General features: G+C 44.6%; 1 protein-coding gene across 1 annotated transcript in view; it reads right to left on the bottom strand.

The window, feature by feature from the left end:
- The window catches only part of LOC147663374 (hexokinase-2), a 194,893-nt gene that overhangs the window by 157,530 nt on the left and 18,237 nt on the right, over positions 1 to 19,126 (bottom strand). The gene's annotated exons all lie outside the window — the stretch shown is intronic.

The following is a 19,126-nucleotide window of genomic DNA, read 5'->3' as shown; positions in this document are numbered from 1 at the left end:
TAACAGGACTTCACAGCTTTTGTCCAAGAACTGACAATGTCGGAATATCTCTTTGTAACACTAAGTGGAGCCAAGATCACACAAAATGCCAAATAAAAACAACTCATCACCACAGTTCTTTGATCCACACACAGACTACCCATTGATGCATGCATCAAAGGAATATCCACATGCTTAATCCACAAGGCTATCTTCTATGCCTCATTGGCCTTCACATCAGAAGTCCCTATAGAACTCCATTGCTCTAGACAACCAGCCACTTGCAAAGCATGCCCACGTTTCGCCTTCAGGTTGTTGTGACAGGAGGGTAATGTTCAAGGCAATAGTGCAGAAAACAAATCTTCCAAAAGGGATTCATTGTCAGTTAGTAGACAGCGGCCAAGAAAATAAAGTCACAGAGTCCTCTGCTGTTAAAATATCCTTAAGCAGCCCATAGCAGTAATATTGCAAAACTGAGCTAGAGTTGCAAAGTCAGGCAGCTATTCTGGCGTGGGGAAGAAGCACAAATGACAAAATAATATGCATTGAAAAAAATTGTAACAGTCACTATTCCAACTTCTGGTCCAACAGAAAATGGCTGATGAGGTTTAGTTGCAAACTTTATCTGCGTAACTCCAGGCTAATGTAGTTACTACTACCATGTCCTAGTGTTGCTGCATTAATGGAATACCAGACTCTAAACTGGCAAGTAGTGTGGCACCACAGCTATCTTAACACACAAAGAGTTGCCACCAAGGGCCCCTCATGTGTTAACAGGTACAATCCCTAGTTCTAAAACGTTTGACTCTTTATTTCCCTTGCTGCACAAGTTATGGTGTATAGTGTGCAGTACTCTACCACACTTGTGGGAAGAGGGAATAAGTCTACTAAAGCCAGGGTTTCTGTGGAATTAATGCCAGGGGTGTGTCTTAGTGAATATTAGGGGGTGTGAGCCTGAGATTTCCCAACAAGCACCATTGTGTATCCAACTAAAAAGGACAGGCAGTGGACAGACGCATTGATTCAAAGGTCATACCGATGTGAAACAAAGTTGGGGTGTGGCTGAAGCGAGATGGTGGGAGAGGAAAATTCCAAACCAAGAATCCTTGCACTATAGTAATGGGCCCCTTACATAGTAGCAAAGCAAATGGAGGAGATCAGAATTAAAGAAAGGGGTTCCAATATGATCAGTGGCAATTGATGGAAGAACAAGCCCTCAAGAGGACAAAATGCTGGATAAGAACTTATTAGTAAAGTGTACTTTCAACGCTTGGGGCAATGTGTTGCTTTCTAAAAGATGTGTATTATTACTGAACTCAATGTTACTCATTTTATCGCCCTCAGAAGGATGAAGGGCTGAGAGAACCTCCTGGGCTTTAAAGCCAAGATCAAAAGAGCAAACACACATTCTTTGAGTGGATGCATTAGGCCACTGAGCAACCACAACGCCAACCCCCACGTTACTTCCAGAACATCTAGCAAGGACCAGCTAAGCTTGGGGCAGGCCTGCATTCATTGCTCTCTCTTGCTTCTACCAGCGCTGCACTATCCTCCTTTGGGTGTGAGCCACTGGCAGTGCTGCGCTAGTAGCCACAGTTGCCCATTCAGGTGATGAGGGTGGGTAGAGGAGAGTTAGTGCAACGGCGGAGCACATCTAACCTAACCGGTTTGATCTGACTTTCACTGGCTGCCTGGATCAGTGTCTGTCCTGAGTCCCAACACGAGAAGCACCATTGTGAAAATAATCTGCTGTGTGTGCAGCTCTAACATGAGTCATTGAGTGTCAGATAAAAGGTCATCCTATTATAACCACGTGAGGGAGAGGCAAGGGCCTACGGCACATGGCCTGCCCTCAAAAGTGTTTGCTGTAGGTTATGCATTCAACATTTAGGGATGCCAGTATCATAGTCTTTAGTATGCTTTATCTTTTTGGTTATGGACTAACAGAATGGAATACACTACTCCACATATAAGATATACATCTACACTACACTTCTGATGCAATTTTGAGAACTGGATAAACTTCAAGGAAGGCCAACAAAATGGCAAAATACCGCAATCTAATTTTCACCAGAAAAGTGTATTTCACTCCGGGGGTCACAATAAATGCCTTAGTGGGCAACTAGAAAGATCAAGCTTCATTACTATATAAACGCTGCAACGCATCTTCCAACCACCTGGGATTTCCACACAAGGTCCAGGCTACTAGATCTCTTTTACTGTCTAACTCGATTAAGCCAATAGCCTCTACTATGGATCATCTTTACCAACTATGAAAATACTAGAACAGATTCACAACTCTGCTGCCAGACTACTCCTACATGTAAAGTCACAAGTCTACATCTCCCCTGGCTTGAAGGCCCTATGGCAGAGGTCTTCAAACTTTTTGATGCCGAGACCCCCTTGTAAAACCTTTTTAGGCGAAAGGACCCCCTTCCGACAAAAAAAGATTCTAGAAACTGGTACTCCTCATCATAAACAACTATCGACAACCATAAATGCGCCCGTAAGACCTAATCACATCCATCCATCCATCATTCATCCACCCACACTTCCACACATCCATCCATACTTCATCCATCCACCCTTTCATCCTTCCATCCATACATCCATCCTTCATCCATCCATCCTTTCATCCTTCCATCCATACATCCATCCTTTACCTATCCACCCGTCCATCCACACACCCACCTTTTCACACATCCATCCATCCATCATTCATCCATGAAACCTTTTATCCATCCATACATCCATCATCCATCCACCCTTTCATCCTTCCATCCATACATCCATCCTTTACCTATCCACCCGCCCATCCATCCACCCATCATTTTTCCACCCACCTTTTCACACATCCATCCATCATTCATCCATGCAACCTTTTATCCATCCATCCATACATCCATCCATCCATCCTTCATCCATCCACCTTTTCATCCTTCCATTCATCCTTCCATTCATCCTTCATCCATCCACCCTTTCATTATTCCATCCATATATCCATCCACCCTTTCATCCATACATCCATCCTTCATCCACCCACCCTTTCATCCATCCATCCACCCACCCATCCTTCATCCCCCACCTTTTCACACATCCATCCATCCATCATTCATCCATGCAACCTTTTATCCATCCATACATCCATCTTTCATCCATCCACCCTTTCATCCTTCCATCCATACATCCATCCATCCACCCTTTCATTATTCCATCCATATATCCATCCACCCTTTCATCCATACATCCATTCTTCATCCATCCATCCACCCATCCATAATTCATCCCCCACCTTTTCACACATCCATCCATGCATCCATCATTCATCCATGCAACCTTTTATCCATCCATACATCCATCCTTCATCCATCCACCCACACTTTCATCCTTACATCCTTCCTACATCCATCCACCCTTACATCCATCCATTCACCCATCACTCATCACTCATCCACCCACCTTTTCAAAAATCCATCCATCATTAATCCATGCAACCTTTTATCCATCCATACATCCATCCCGCATCCAAACTACCCTTTCATCCTTCCATCCACCCTTTCATCCACCCACCCACCTTTTCACACATCCATCCATCCTGCATCCATCCATCCACCCTTTCATCTTTACATCCATACACTCATCATTCATCCACCCACCTTTTCACACATCCGTCCACCCTTTCATCCTTCCATCCGTCCATCCATACAGCCCCTTTCATCCAACCATACATTTCATCCGTCCACCCTTTCATCCATCCATCCACCCATCATTCATTCACCCACCTTGTCTGTGCATCTCTCATGGGGGGTCAGTATCCCTCTGCTTCGTCTTCCTTCTTCCTCTCTCATGGCAGGGCATCCCTGTGCCTCCCTGCTTGGAGGGGGGGGGGGGAGGGGGGGCAGCCAGCTGTGAAAACATCTCACCGTGAAGAACAGACTCTCAGCCACATTTCTCCTGCACAGGCGCCAGGTATGAGGGCTCGTGGGACTTGAACCAATGATTGTAATGTCCTTCTGCTGTCCTTCTGCTGTTTACTGTGTATTTCTAAAGCGCTCTGATACCTACTAAACTAGTGCTATATAAAACGTTAAAACTAAAAGTAAAAATAAACCCACAGCTAAGTCCATTAAACTCAAAGGGCTGCAGCCTCCTCCCCCAGCCCCCCCCCAGCTCGTGTATGTCAGCCCGTCTGAAACAGCTTGGGCACACACAAAGGCACACCAGAGTACTATCACAGGTCTTTAAAAGACCTTTACTTGTTAATGATGCTGTGATGTGTTTCACACCTCGGTGTGAATTAGGCGGCCTCCGCCGTGAGCACCCTCCATCAGCCTGACGCCAGGAACTGCACTCTGGCAGAATCTGCGACCCCCTTCCCAGGACACCACGACCCCCCTGGGGGTCGCGCCCCACAGATTGAAGACCTCTGCCCTATGGCGTGCCACTAAGAACCCTGCTGACAGAGCAGCCCTCAGCAACTATCACCGGCACATCGAGGAAGCCAAGAATGTAGCCTTCACCACCTGCATCGAATCTGAGGCCAACCACTCAAAGGACCTCTTCAAAATAGTCAAAGAATTCTCCAACCCTACACCAATCCCAAGAACTCTGAGAGACCCTCTCGCACTACTTCCACAGCAAAATCACCAACATCTACAACAAATTTATTCTCCAAATCGCCACCCTCAACCCAACTACCTTAACCAATCAGCAAACATCAGACAAACCATTACCACATGGTCTCCAATCACCACTCTGACCACCTCAGCTATCATATCTTCCATCCATTTGGGGAGCCCACTGACCCCCCTGCCCTCACCACCTCTACAACCTTGCAATGAACCCTATCAGCACACCATCACCAACATCCTCAACTCCTCCATGTCCACTGCAACCTGCCCAGATAGATGGAAACACGCAGACGTTATACCCCTCCTAAAGAAAGTCTCTGCCAATCCCATCAATCTAAAAAATTGTCTGATTCCCCTGATCCTCTACCCAGCCAAAGTATTCGAGAAAGCCATCGACCAGCCTCTCACTGAATTCCTGGAACAAAACCACTTACTGGATGCTTCACAATCTGGATGATTCTGTGCCAACCACAGCACTGAAACACCCCAACTGCGCAGAAACTGTGGCCCTGATCCTTCTACACCTCTCTGCTGCACCGTTCTCCCACAAAACGCATCAACAGACTCTACAACTAAGGCATGCAGCACAACGCCCTCAAGTGGAGCGCCTCATTCCGGACAGGACGCACTCAGAGCATCCGACTGACTATTAACCTCCGCACACAAAAACATCCTATGCTGCGTACCACTAGGATCGTCCTTCATACCCACCCTGTTCAACATCTACATGACCCCTCCATCGCAAATGTCGTCAGATCCCACGAATTCAACTTAATCTCCTACGCAGATGACACTAGACTGATCCTCTCGCTCACAAAGTACCCCTCCAATGCCAAAACCAACTTCTGCAATGCCATGACTAACATAACCAAATGGATGAGCTACAACTGCCTCCAACTCAACGCTGACATAACTGTACTACTGATCTTCAGGAAGAACACTTCTGCATGGGACCACAGCTGGTGGCCTGCAGAACTCGTACCCACACCGACACCGACTGACCGATCATGCACGCAACCTCAGCATCATCCTTGACAACCAAATAACCATGAAACAACAAGTCGACTAAGTCACCTCCTCCAGCTCCCACACACGTTGTATGGTCTGCAGAATCTTCAGATGGATCCCAGCCAACACCAGAAAGACGGTCACTCAGGCCCTAATCACCAGCCACCTCAATTACGGCAATGCCCTCTAGGCCAGCATTTCTACCCAGCTCCTCAGACGACTACAGACCATACATAACGCTGCAGCGAGACTCATCCTGGACCTCCCCAAATGAACCCATATCGCCCGCTTACCTAATAGACCTCCACTAGCTCCCCATCCAGAAGATATGCCAGTTCAAGATCCTCACGCACACCTACAAAGCCCTCCATGACCTAGGACCCGCCTACATCAACCTTTGACTGTACTTCCCACCAGTCCTCCAGACACATGCTCTCCTCTTCACTCCTCTTCACTCTCCTTCCCACCCCCATCGCAGTCACAGCAGTGGTCACTCCTTTGCCTACATCACTGTCAAGACCTGGAACAACCTTCCCCTCCAACTGTGTATAGCCTTCTCGATGGCGGACTTCAGAAAGAGACTCAAGACCTGGCACCTCGAAGGAGAACCAGCAAACAGATACCCCCTGGGCGACCGCGCTGCGCTTTACAAATGCCGATTTATTGATTGATTGATTGGTTGGTTACCGGTTGCCAGAAGATCCACATACAAGCTGGTTGAATCGCTCACAAAGTGATTCATGGAACAGGGCTGCTCTCCATCAGAAATAAAAATCACTAAACACATTCAACAAAAGAACCTCCGCTCTAGATTGGCAACTCACCTCAAAATTCCACCATACAAGAAATAAAACTATGGGTGGCACGTCCTTCTCTGTCCAAGCAGCCAAACTATGGAACTCTTTACCCCTGAACATAAGATCCAGAGAACTATTTTATCTTCAGAAGACTACTACTCAAGTGTTGGCTCTTCCCACATAACTACCACACTCAAACATAAATGTACATCATATCCCTGTGTATATAAACATTTGTTTGGATTAAATGTATGTATCTACAATATGTGTATGCCTTTGTATAAATTTGCATGACAAATAGGTTTATAAATATATACCATTAGTTAGGTTGTTCGGTCTGCTTAAAAAATGTACATATTACTTATATTATTTTATATTTAATATGTATATAGTTCACTGCATGAATAAGCACATTTTTATCAAATATTCATCTACAATTGTTTCACTATAGAATTATTTCCAATCCTAATGAAGTCCTGTTGGGCGAAACCCATTGGCTGGGCTGATGCACGCTTGCAATTTAACTTCAATAAAGTGGACTTGAAAACAGACCACAAAAGACTCCCGGATTACAATAATTGGATGCAATTGATTAATGTGTCTTATTGTACTTACAATTAAGCTATGCATAGAAAAGTATTATGCTCCTTTTTACTTTTAGTTTACCTCCAACTCACATCCTATATCTCACCCTATACTTCCCTTAATATACCCTCTACCTCCACTCTCTGACTCATCCCAAACCCCATTCTACTACTATGACCCCTAAAATAACACTTTCTAGACTCTTCCCTCCACAACCCCTCCTTGCATCATCTCAAACCTCTTTTACTATTCAGTTCTCCCAAACAAGCCTTTCTAAACCCTCCCCTCATGTATTCCTCCTAGACTCATCCGATAGCTCACTTTTCTCCCAAATCCACTCCTAGAAACTCATCCCCCTCCATCTCTCATTTACTCATCCCAAACCTTATCCTACTACTATGATCTCTAAAGAATTTCCATCCTACTAACTAATTTCGTATTTCCCTTTACAAATTCACCACTAATCCTTTTTGGGTTCCTGAGTAGAGTGCTACTCGCCGAAAAGCGGCTTAATGCTTCTTATGGGGTAGTAAGCGTTATATAATACAATTACAATAAGAGGCACTTATCCATCTGCGTCCCAGCTAGATTGGACTGACCTGAATGTAAAATATGATTTGGGGGGCAGGGGGGGGGGGGGGGGGGAAAGAGGGGTTCCAACCCATACAATCCCGCACCCCTGGGAAGATACACCTCTAATTCATGCTGAGGCGGACCGAGGAGGTTGGAAGAACCAGTGCTACCCGTCCATAGCACCCTCCAAGAGTATCATCCTCAAACCATATACACTAACGAAGAAAAGTTGAAAAACGATAAATGACTAAGACATCCCCTCAAGTGGCGAATCCCAACACTTCAAGACAACCAAGACACCAATACCGGAACAGCGATAAGAACACAACTAATTTGTAAATGCTACGATATACAAGAACAATAACGTAACAAACGTAGAAAAATCCGACTATTAAACGCCAAAGAGGCGAAACCTGCAAAAACCGAGGGAAAATATTTTTTTTAAAAACGACTCGTGCTTTGAGAGCAGGGGACGTTTTATTAAACGAGAAGAACACATTAAAGTCCGCCTGTTATCAACACAGCACCAGAGCCCTTAATGAGGGCGAGGCACGAGGAAACACGCGTTTATCTACAAGATATGAAAAAAGTAAATATGCGTAGGGCAGCGTAATATCTGGCACAGCCTGTTACTCGTGCTCCTAGGCCCTAATAAGAAGTCAAGCAGGTATTAATATAGTCACTCATGAAGGGGTTAACCCGCCACAGCCTGCAAGCGCGCGCCTTTGTTCGCTCTGTAAACTCCAGTGAGTCACGCGTTCCAGCAATGGGTTGGTCATCGACTGAATGCATCCAGACTGGAGGCAAAAATGTAGTGATCGGAACGGATTACTAAACCAACCTCTGACGTAAGCGATCAGCGTCAGAGGACAGGGCAAGACCAAGCACGAGTAACTCGCACGCCCCCTTCAACAGTTGTAACCGGGGCATCACATGAAGTGCAGTACACGCACACCCACCCAGTTTTGTGAAATCTTTTGTCTCGGCATCCTCTCCCCCATTTACAACCTAACTGGACTCCCCAGGGGCATTGCTGTAGGCCCGTAATCTGTCTGGTGCCTTGATATTCTCGGCATACAGATGCACCGCGCAGTGCTTAATTTGTGCCACAGCTGCATGTCAGAATATCGTGTACAGGAATATCCTCCAACATAAATATTGTACCCTGAATGTCGTTTACACAAGTGTCTTCCTATTGCGTGTGGATTTTCTACTATCAGCACAAATGGGGTGATCATCTGTACGCAATTATCTGAAAACTGTTCTGGTACCACACGTTCAGGTGGGCACCAGTACATTTTGGAGGGGTGGGGGTTATTTTTCAACATCAGATTTTTGATGAGAGGAGGAATGCATAAAGCTGAAGAAAGAAGCTGGAGAAAGGAAGAGGATAAGAAAAAAAGACAATAGTCACAAAGTGCGAACTAAAGGATAAAAAAAAGAACCTGCAATAGACAGGAAGGGTGGGGTGGCAGAGGCATGTGATGGAAACAAGACCAGGCGGATAACAAAACTGCAGGACCTCCCCTTAGAGTATATGGAGGGGCCCCTTCCCACCCCAGGCAGACGGAGGATGAAAATGAAAGGTGGCTGAGAAATTTAGCACCATCACCCTCAACCACCACCTCTCCATGAAACCAAGACCTCTGGAACGCCATGCATATGTGGAGCCCTGCGTTTCTCCTCTGACCAAAAATTAGGTAGCTTTGGTATTCAGCAACCCCAACATTCTACACCACCAACAGCGGGCTACAAATAAATACTTTAGGACTGTGCATTTTTAGTTCAACAAATTAAGCAGTGAGCTAGCTATATTAAAAACCTACTTCAAGCAATCGACTGCATGCCTATGCTTCATTAAAAAAATGTAATAAGTATGAATAGCTCTCAACATGTGTAACTCCTCCAAAGTCAGCTATTCGTCAGATAACACGTCCAGTCCCCACTAGCCGCAAGACAAAGGGCTGCATTGATGAAGTCACATAATCGACGGAAGACCTACTTGTCTACGGCAATCAGAAGCTTCAGCAGGTGCGCAGGACTCTTCAATTAAACCTTACATCTACTCAAGACATCACTGAATGCCAGACCCTTACTCACCTTAACTTTAGAGGTCATCATGATAGTATTTTCTTCAGCTATTCAACCATATGTGGAAAGGTTAACAGATGACTCAATGTCACCCATAACACAATATTACATCTTAGGGTTATCTTTTACACATCAATGTTTGAAGAGGTTTGTTCATTGGGATCAAAACAAGCGAACACATTTGACTACAGCTCCCAGAATGCATCAGGCTGTCAAAAGAAACCCCAGATCTGCAGTGTTGTCTCCTTGGGTGACCTGGAGGCATCTCATAACCTTACATACTAGTCCAAGATAAAACCACTGCTAACTGATGTCCTGTTAGCAGACCAGCAGTGGCCTCATGCATGTAAAGAAGGTGTGGTCGGCCATGGCGGTGTAAAAAAAAAAGATCTGGTATGTATCTTGGTATAGAGGTGTTTGGGTTGGCTATGAATGCGGGTGTGAAGAGTGCTTGGCAGTCAAATTTGCATTTATTACAGTATTTGTTAAGTGCAACCTAACAAAGGGAAATTGGAGAGCTGTATTTAAACAACAAATAGAATATTATAAGCCACAACAGGAGCAGAATACCTGGCCTGCAAATTTAAAGTCTTGCTACAACCCCATCGGGAATCATGTACCCGGCACAAGGGAATGTATGCCCAAATCAGGATTTTGAGTTTAATCGATAATTGCTACACTAAACTCCCACCCACCCGCATATTTTTTTACCAGGTTGGCTCCAAATGGGGGAAAACAAGTGTATGGTAATGTTATCCACCATTTCAAAGTGTAGAAATAAAAATTCTATGGTAATACCGCACTCCGTAAATACTGTACCCTGCTGCGTTAGTGTTTACTGTCTAAATCTCAGTGGAATTTGGAACGGACTCAGACTTAGGAGACCAAAGAAATATATTTGTAGCCCCAACAGTCGTACAGCTAGCCTGCGTTTGTCATGGAAATAAGAAGTCCATTCAAGGCTCTATAGGTTTTGTGGGAGAATTTAAAAATGTAACCGACTCAAGCAGTGGTCAACAGACTGATTAGTTGGTCAGATGTGTTTATATTTTTTGCTCACAGTAAGAGCCCTGACCAACAAAGGGCTGGACATCTTTTCAAGGAGATAGGAAGGAGTTTAGTAGATAAGTCACCAGAGTACCCCTAACACCTTCTTCCATTTAGCTGAGAAAGGGCACGGAGTTCATTCAATTCACTAAGGGCCAGATGTAGGTAATCTCAATTTACCTATTCTTAAATACCGAATGTTACCGATTCGGTATTCAAGAATAGGTAAATGGGATGTAGATAATTTTTCTGTTAAAATTACTGAATCGGTAAGATTCGGTAATTAAGAATCGTATTTACCGATTCAGTAATTCCCATTCATTCCTATGGGTCTGGAGGCCCATAGGAATGAATGGGAATTACAGATTCGGTAAATACCGAATCGGTAATAGGGGGAACCCTATCAAGGGTGGCAGGGTGTGTAGCGACAGGGTAATTTTAGTCTATTTTCAGACTGGTGGTGACTATAATCCACTACCATCTCAGTCCTAGTTGCATTTGGTTCATTTATAGGGCTTAACTATGCGCTTTGACAGGGTTTAGTGCCTTTTTCCGTTTTCTTGGGGCTACAGGCCCGAAAGCTAGAGAGAAGCCATTTTGTACTTCTGTCTCAACTGTTCGAGGCGCTTGCAGGGTAAAGGTAGTGTTTAGAATTCATTCTGTTATTCACTAGTGAAGAACCGATCAAGACTGGCCCTTATCAAGGGAATGGTTTTGTCTCCCCGGCTCTAGACGCAATACGCAGGTGGCCACTGTGGAAGGCGAAGGGAGCCGGGGACTGGTACAGGAATTTGGTGGGAGTCGGCCTAATACCGGAATTTTCCATAGAGAAAGAGAGCTCTATATTATCAAGGAGCGAAGAGAAAGAGGAGAGAGCAACGTGTGGAGTAGACAGAAGAAGTTGGTCCAAAGGCTGGTGCATACAGACTGATATCATCAGCTAATTGAAATCCTGAAACAAAGAAGGAAAGTGACTGAGGATCCTGTAGTGACATCATACAGGAGTGGCAGAGACTAAGTCCAGAAGAGGGTACGAGTATTTCGGAACCATGGCAGCGTAGACTAGGCGTAGCGGTGCAGACGTGTATTCGTGAGCCATTGAGGGAGAGCAGAGTCCGGAGCATATTGAAGACAAAGCGAGAGAGAGAGGGATCAGCTCCGCTGCTGAGATGGAAAGGCACACGTCTACGGTGAGGCGTTCTGAGCTTAGTGTAGAATATATCTAACCATTCATTTTTATCCCCTTTTAGGTTATAGGTTGCGACTAACTTAATTCATGTGTCTTTTGCTCATTCTGTCATGCTCAATTGTAGAATAAAGATTTAATGATATATATCTTTGAATGTTGTTATTATGAATGAGATTGACCTTTCCTTTTAACCAGGTGCTGACATACAGAAGGATGGGATATGCCCTTCTGGAAAGGTAACGGATGATGGGGGGGGGGGGGGGGGGAAGAGTGTGAACTTCATTAGGGAAATAACTTTTAAAGGTGAATCCCCATTAGTATCCCCATTAGTGTATATCGTCGGGAGACGTTAAAGATATCGCTGGGCGACGTTAAAGAATATAAAATGAGGTAATTATAGGATAAGACATGGAATCCATTAGGTGTTAGTGGTATCTTTGACTGTATAGGCTTGTAAATAGCTTCTTTTCACCTTCTCAGGTGAGTATTCTAGATATCTTGTAAATAGTGGCCTGAGAAGAGTGTTGTTACGTGACGACTGGGTCAGCTACGGTTGGTAAGCTGCCTGTTCTGAGAATCCGGTTGTTACAGGGTGTCACATTGACACCCTGTTGCACCCCTGAATAGTGCATGGGTGCACATGTGGCACACATACATGCCCTAAGGGCATGTATGTCTGCCACGTGGCACTGAATAAAAAGCAAAATTTGCTTTTTAAAAAGGAATTAGTTATTTACCATCAACTAATAGTTGGTGGTAAATAACGAATCCTTAAATGTAAGAAGCACTCACTTGAGTGCTCCCTACATTACAGATTCAGTAATTTACAGAATCGGTATTTTAAGAATTCAGTAATTTACAGATTTCTTAAATTGCCGATTCGGTAAATTACCAAATCCTGAAATGTGGCCTCCTACATCTGAAAAGCCTAATACCGGTCGGTAACGGCCGAAATTTGGTAATTTAGGTGTCCGATCAATTAGGCTTCCTACATCTGGCCCTTAGTCATCTAATTGATCGGACAGCTTAATCTTCCAGGGTAAATTGAAGTTAATTAATCAGTAGCATTTCAGGGTATGTTTCAACTTCTACCAATAAGTCTGCACTCCCTTCTGCGTGGTAACAGCGGGAAACATCATTTACTACGAAGGCATCCCCACGCATAACGTTTACCACGGTACACTTACCACGCAAACGTTTTTTCAACGTGGGTGCCTTCCACGACCGTCTTGACCACGAAAGTACGTTCAGCGTGGGTTGGGGGGAGACGTGGTATTCCGTCCAGTCGTGCTGGGGGGGCTGGGGGAGGGTTGGGAGGGGGGCTAGGGGGGCTGGGGGGGGTCTCCCCCCCAAAAAAATAACAACAATTAAGGAGCAAGTTAGATAAATAAAAAAAACGCTCTGTGGTATTAATGAAGTAAAAGGAAAGAGCCTCCCCCAAAGACGTGCAGTGTACGTAAAAAAACAGTCCTTTTTTTATTTTGGAAGACGTGTTTTGACGCTTGTTTCCATGGTAGATGGAAGTAAGGGCTGCTGAAGAAAGACGTGCAGGTAAGACGTTTCTACCGTGGTACAATCCTTCGTTGTAAATTCCAGCGTGGTAAAGCCACTTGCGATGTAAAATTCGCGTGGTAATGCCATGCGTGGAACTTATAATCGTTGAAAAATCATATATTCGGTAACAGCAGGTCCCACTCTACAGATTTCTGGTCTGGTTGGGCAGTGCATTCTTCATGCTGCCCCAACCCTTCTCCGAAACCCATCCTAGAACGCACCAAATTATTAAATAGCAGCCCATGCTTCACACTTTCAACAGCATACAAGCAAATACAAGTTAATCCAACACAGACAGTGGGGAATGGGGCACATTCCGTGTTATGTCACAGTGTTAACGATTACTGTTGACGCACATCACAAGCTGATGTGCCCTGGAGAGGATACGCAAGCTCAGAAGCTCAGTGAGATTGGGTGCTCCACAGTAAGCAGATCTTAAGGCAGTCTGTTTATTTAAATACTGAAATTCCTGGACACAACTCCTTAGTTTCTATAGGGCCAATTAAGAGTAGGGCAGCGTGATGTCCCCAGATAGGATCTCAGTCACATGATCCCGACCGGCCAGTGCTCCTGCACCCACATTGATCAGGTGTGGGACTGGATTTTACCAGCTGAAAAACCCAGCCCGTAAAAATGCCTTTAGATTTGGGCTGAAACGTAAGGCAGACACCACACCTAGCCACTTACTATTTTTATAAGACATCCAGATTCAGACGGAGTGAAAAAGAGGCAAACAAACAAGAATTCCCAGCCTATAACCAAAGGGAACAAAAATGCATCTGTGTTGATAGCCTCCCACATTATGTGGTTCACAATTCATATTCTGGTTTCAACCCCTGCATCTATAAACCTTTATTGAAAATTGGTATTTTAAAAACTATCTTCATTTAACTCGTCTATTTTGTAATGTGCTGGATTCCCAAAGCCACTTTCATTGTGTTAATAACACATGTTTATGGTTATTTAACAAAATATTGCTCTGAAAAGACAGAGTTTTGGTTACCCCGCTCAACTGAGCTCATTTTATCGACCTCATACGGATGAAGGGCTGAGTGGTCCTGTCAGATTTCAAACCTGCTACTAAACAGTAAAACACATGCATTGGCAGAGTATGCAGAACTCTGTTGAGTAATCCAAAAGGCTGGATCCCAAGTATGCCCTTTTCTTCTGGAGTGCCTTGATCTCTGAAGGATCAGGTTTAATTTTTAGGGAATGTCGACTAGAAGGCTTACTTAAATGTCCAAACAAAACGAAGGTGTGTCATTCCCACCCATAATATAGCTAGGATGATGAGGGATTTATGGAAGAAAATTGCCTGCTCAGCACTATATTGGTTGAAATGGCAATGTACCCTGGATGGTGCTCTCATGTTCCCCTGCACTCAGTGCCCAACTGCATGAGCTGCTATCCTGACTTTTAATTCTTGGTTCTAGCACCACACTAATATATACCATGCGCAGAGGCCTATGCCTCTTCCTTGAAATGAGTACGGTCCTGAACTTGTTCTGTGACCTGGAAGGGCGCACAAGCGTGTCCTCATTGAGACAGTGGACTAAGGGTTTAATACATAGAGTGGTGGTGGCAGTGTTCATTGCTCTGCAAATCCACAGTTGTGCCACACTTTTTTTATTTTTAAAATCGGGGTCACTGGAGTGCAGGCATACTGGCCCACTTGTGTAAATGTGCACTACTATGTGTTTACCTAACTTCAAGTGCAAACATCCCAAGTGTGTGTTGTGGGTATTTGTATGTGGAGCCTGCGTGGCAAATGCAGGTGTGTATGCGTGCCACAGTAATGAGGCTTGCGGTATCCATTTTGGATACCCCAAGCCTGGCGGTTGCCGAAAACCGAGGAGAGGTTGTTTTCCCAGAGAGTAGAAGTATTATGCTGACATTCCTGAAGCTGAAGTGAGGAGACTTAGACAATAAGTGGATTAGGCAGTTTGTTTGGCAAGAAGTTGATTATTAGTCCACCTGAAGACTGCCACAATGAAGAAGGTAGGGCTGAGTGGTGGGATTTTAAAATCAGCTGTGCAATTTGAGGAGAATCTTTGGTTGATGCCCAGCCTTTTGTCATTACCGGATTGCATTTTCATTTGTCCATTGGCAGCCAGGTGCGGAAAAGTCACATCTCTTTGCAAGTGTACTGCGGGTGCTCTGAGCTGGAGACTAATCTATTGTGAGAAGCACCACTCTACAAAAATGGTGGGTCTGAAAAGTAGCCAGAAAGGGCAGTTAAAAAGAGAACTATCTGAATCGTCAAGCACCCCTGCATCTACTGCAAAGGGACACAAAACACTGGCAATCGCTGCCTCTCACACTCTTGGGGAGGGCGTCTCTCTATAAGATGATGGCGCTCCCAAGATTTCTTTACGCATTGAAAAACACCCCTTTCGCTGTACCCTCAGTGTACTGTCGAGCCATAGAAGCAGAAGTGAGCAAGCTCATCTGGGATAATAAACCAGCTAGAATAGCTATGAAGAAGCTGTTCCGGACATGGTACGATGGCGGCATCGCACTCCCAAATATCCAGGTATATTATTGGGCATCCCAACTCACTGTAATCAATCAAAGGATTCATATTCCCCATACAGACCCGGCCTATGGTCTAGACAGAATCGAGCTGGTCGAAGTGGGATTATTTAGAGCTTCAAGCAATGGGACGATATTGCAATCTCCAAAGCGGGAGATCACTGGGTGCGAGAAAAGATGGTTCCCTTTGCGTGGCTCCAGGAGCAATACAAAATGGCACCCACGGAGCAATTCCACTACCTTCAGATCAAGCACGCTTTAGAGGCAGCGATTCCCCCTAACACTACCCCACCTGAGGCGTCGTCACTAAAGGACAGATAACTAACAGACCATCTACACACTACAGCAATCTCACTAACATATCGAAAGATCATAAATAACATGCTGGACCCAATGCAAAAGTTGCAGGAGAGATTTGGGGTGGGCGTGGGAGTTCTAGACGACACTGACTGGCAAGAGGCATTGGCGCTACCCAGGGAGGTAGCGATCACATCCCAGCTGCGCCTAGTACAGCCACAAATCCTTCATAGAGTTTATTATACGAGAACCGCCCTATACAAGATGGGCAGAGCAAATATCCTCCTTTGCCTAAGAAAATACGGAGCGCTTGGTTTCTTCTTTCACACTCTCTGGATCTGCCCTGACATAATGCGTTATTGGAAGTCTGTCACGGATACCATTACGAGAGTCAGCGGGCACCCGGTCCCATCAGAACCAAAGCAGTGCCTTTTAAACATCTGGGAGGCAACAGATCTTACGGCCCTGGCGCAAATTTGGGTAACATTGGGATTAATGCTAGCAAAGCAAAACATAGCTAAACACTATGCGTAGCAGCCACACCCACACACATGGATTGGTGAAATTATATGGACATGGCCATGATGGTGGAGAAAATGGTATATGTACGTAGGGGGGGGGGGGGCGACAGCCAGCTTCCAGGAGGTAAGAGGACATCACCAGAGCCATACTGCTTGCTGGAACTGCATGCTGTATACCTGCCTCAAGCACCTAGAAGCCTGTCTTCCGAGAGAGGGAAGGAACCTGCCAATCCTGCAGCAGGAGTGACTGTTCAGGAGGTGCAAAGAGCAGCATGTCCCCACTGTCTGTGGGGTTCCAAAATTAAGAAGTTTAAGGAGTGCGCTCTGTAGGTCCCAGTGACTTGGCCTTAAGTCACTTTACTGCAGTTCTGGGTGGGAACCATAAAGATTGAGTCTGAGTTCAGATCCCTGATTTGGGTTTTGATCGCAAGTCAAGAGAATAGGACTGGGCATGGCAACTTTGCGTTCTAGTGTGCATTGAAGTACTCTATTTTTGAAAGATAAGAACTGGGGTGGGCATTTATTTATTGTGCTGTTGTACAATTCTTGAGTTCCTGAGGCCGAGCACCCCCACACTACCTCCCTGGGAAGCCTTTGCTCAATATTACTACCAGAGTAAAGAATTGAAGATATTGTACTTGGCCCAGTTTGCAGAGCCATAGCAGAACAGACCATAGCACATCAGAAGCAAACAACCTCAAACCCTACTGTTGAGGATCAATAACCCCCGCTTGCCAGTGTGCCCCATGTCACCACAAAGGTGGGTCTGGCAATAATGTTAACTTCTCTACTAAAATTGCTTCACTCCTATACAAAAACAGTAAGGGGTATTGGATGGACTGCTCTTCAAACTATGCCATGTTAAATTTATGAATGATTACCAAAAACAGTGTGATTTCCAATGGGTTAATCTTTGCCGCAGATGAGCTTAATGTAAATGAAAATGTATCTTTGGGTAATAACGTGATATCATTGAGCTCTAATATTTCAATGATTTCCACTAATGTGCAATTTACAGCTGAAGATTGTTGAAAAACAAGTTTCACTCTAGGTGTTTATTTACCTTTGAGCTTTTTCAAGTCATTGTATCAGCCCGAGTGAAGCTGCTGAGAAGGGTTTTTAAAAAAAAATCTTTTTATTAAATTTCAATACCAAAAATCACATACATGTTCCAAACTATTTCACTTGTTTCATTACAGTTACCTTGGAGGGAATAGTCACAATCACAGTATTTCCATATTTCTTTTTCTGTTGTGTTGCATTTCCAATTCCACCGATGGGGAGGTAGACATTCCATTCCCTACCCCATTTTTTCGGGCACCCACGTGACTTAAAGACTTCCGTCTTTGCAATCAAGCACCTATCGAATTCTTTCATCCACGTTCGGGGAGAAGGTGTTTCTGTTGCCCCCCCCCCCCCACCTTCTGGCAATTTCTCACTTGACCAGGGTGTAGCCTAGTGTGGTAATTTGTTGCTCTACCTCTGTAAGGTAGGCCCAAATATTAAGGAGTCCTAATTGCAGAGTAAGATGTATTTCTTACCCCAGGGCCCTTTGGATGTGTGCTGTTGCCCCTCCCATCTTCGCCTTAACTCAGGGCACTCCCAAATCATATGATAAAAGGTAGCCGATCGTAGGCAGCCTTTAAGGCAAAGCGCGTCTGGTCTTGCCCCCAGGGTAGCTCCTGTCATCTAAGATCTATGTAGAATTCGGAGTTGTATCAATCTGAATCGGGAGTTGATTGCTGCTTCTTTGGGGGACATCAATGCTGATTGCCAGTCGTCATCATCAATGGGCCCCACGTCTCCCTGCCATTGCTCTCCAAGTGCTGAGTACGTTTTTAACCAATGTTAAACAATAAATAACACAGTAGTGGAATCCACGGACATATTTATGCTGTATTTATTGTATGAGGATAGTGAGTGAATTCTTAAACCGTTTTTTCTAAAGTCCTTCATTTCCTCACAGCACATACATCAAAAGAGCCTGTTTTGGAAAGATGTAGTAAATATACATAAATCAGATTAACTATAATTAACTATAATTTCAATTCCAGTGATACAAATAAATTAAAAAAGGCACAGCCAATACGAGACGGGCACCTTCGGCGACAGGAAGATTATCAAGCCCATAGACTACCAGGAAAGAAGGAAAGGGGGCAAAATGTGGTCCTCTTTTACCCGAATGTATTCTATTTTAATTTTTGGGCACAAGTTCACCACACATTCTCTTCGCAGATAAAGAATATGGGAGTTACTCTTGTTTCTATCCAGACTTTGTTCAGCCAGTGAGAAAGGCATTTTTTCAATGATTTCCCACATTTA

Source organism: Lissotriton vulgaris, unplaced genomic scaffold (genome assembly GCF_964263255.1).
Source record: "Lissotriton vulgaris unplaced genomic scaffold, aLisVul1.2 SCAFFOLD_1239, whole genome shotgun sequence".
Taxonomy (NCBI): domain Eukaryota; kingdom Metazoa; phylum Chordata; class Amphibia; order Caudata; family Salamandridae; genus Lissotriton; species Lissotriton vulgaris.
Note: the sequence above shows the minus strand (reverse complement) of the source record. Positions and strands in the feature narration are given on the sequence as shown.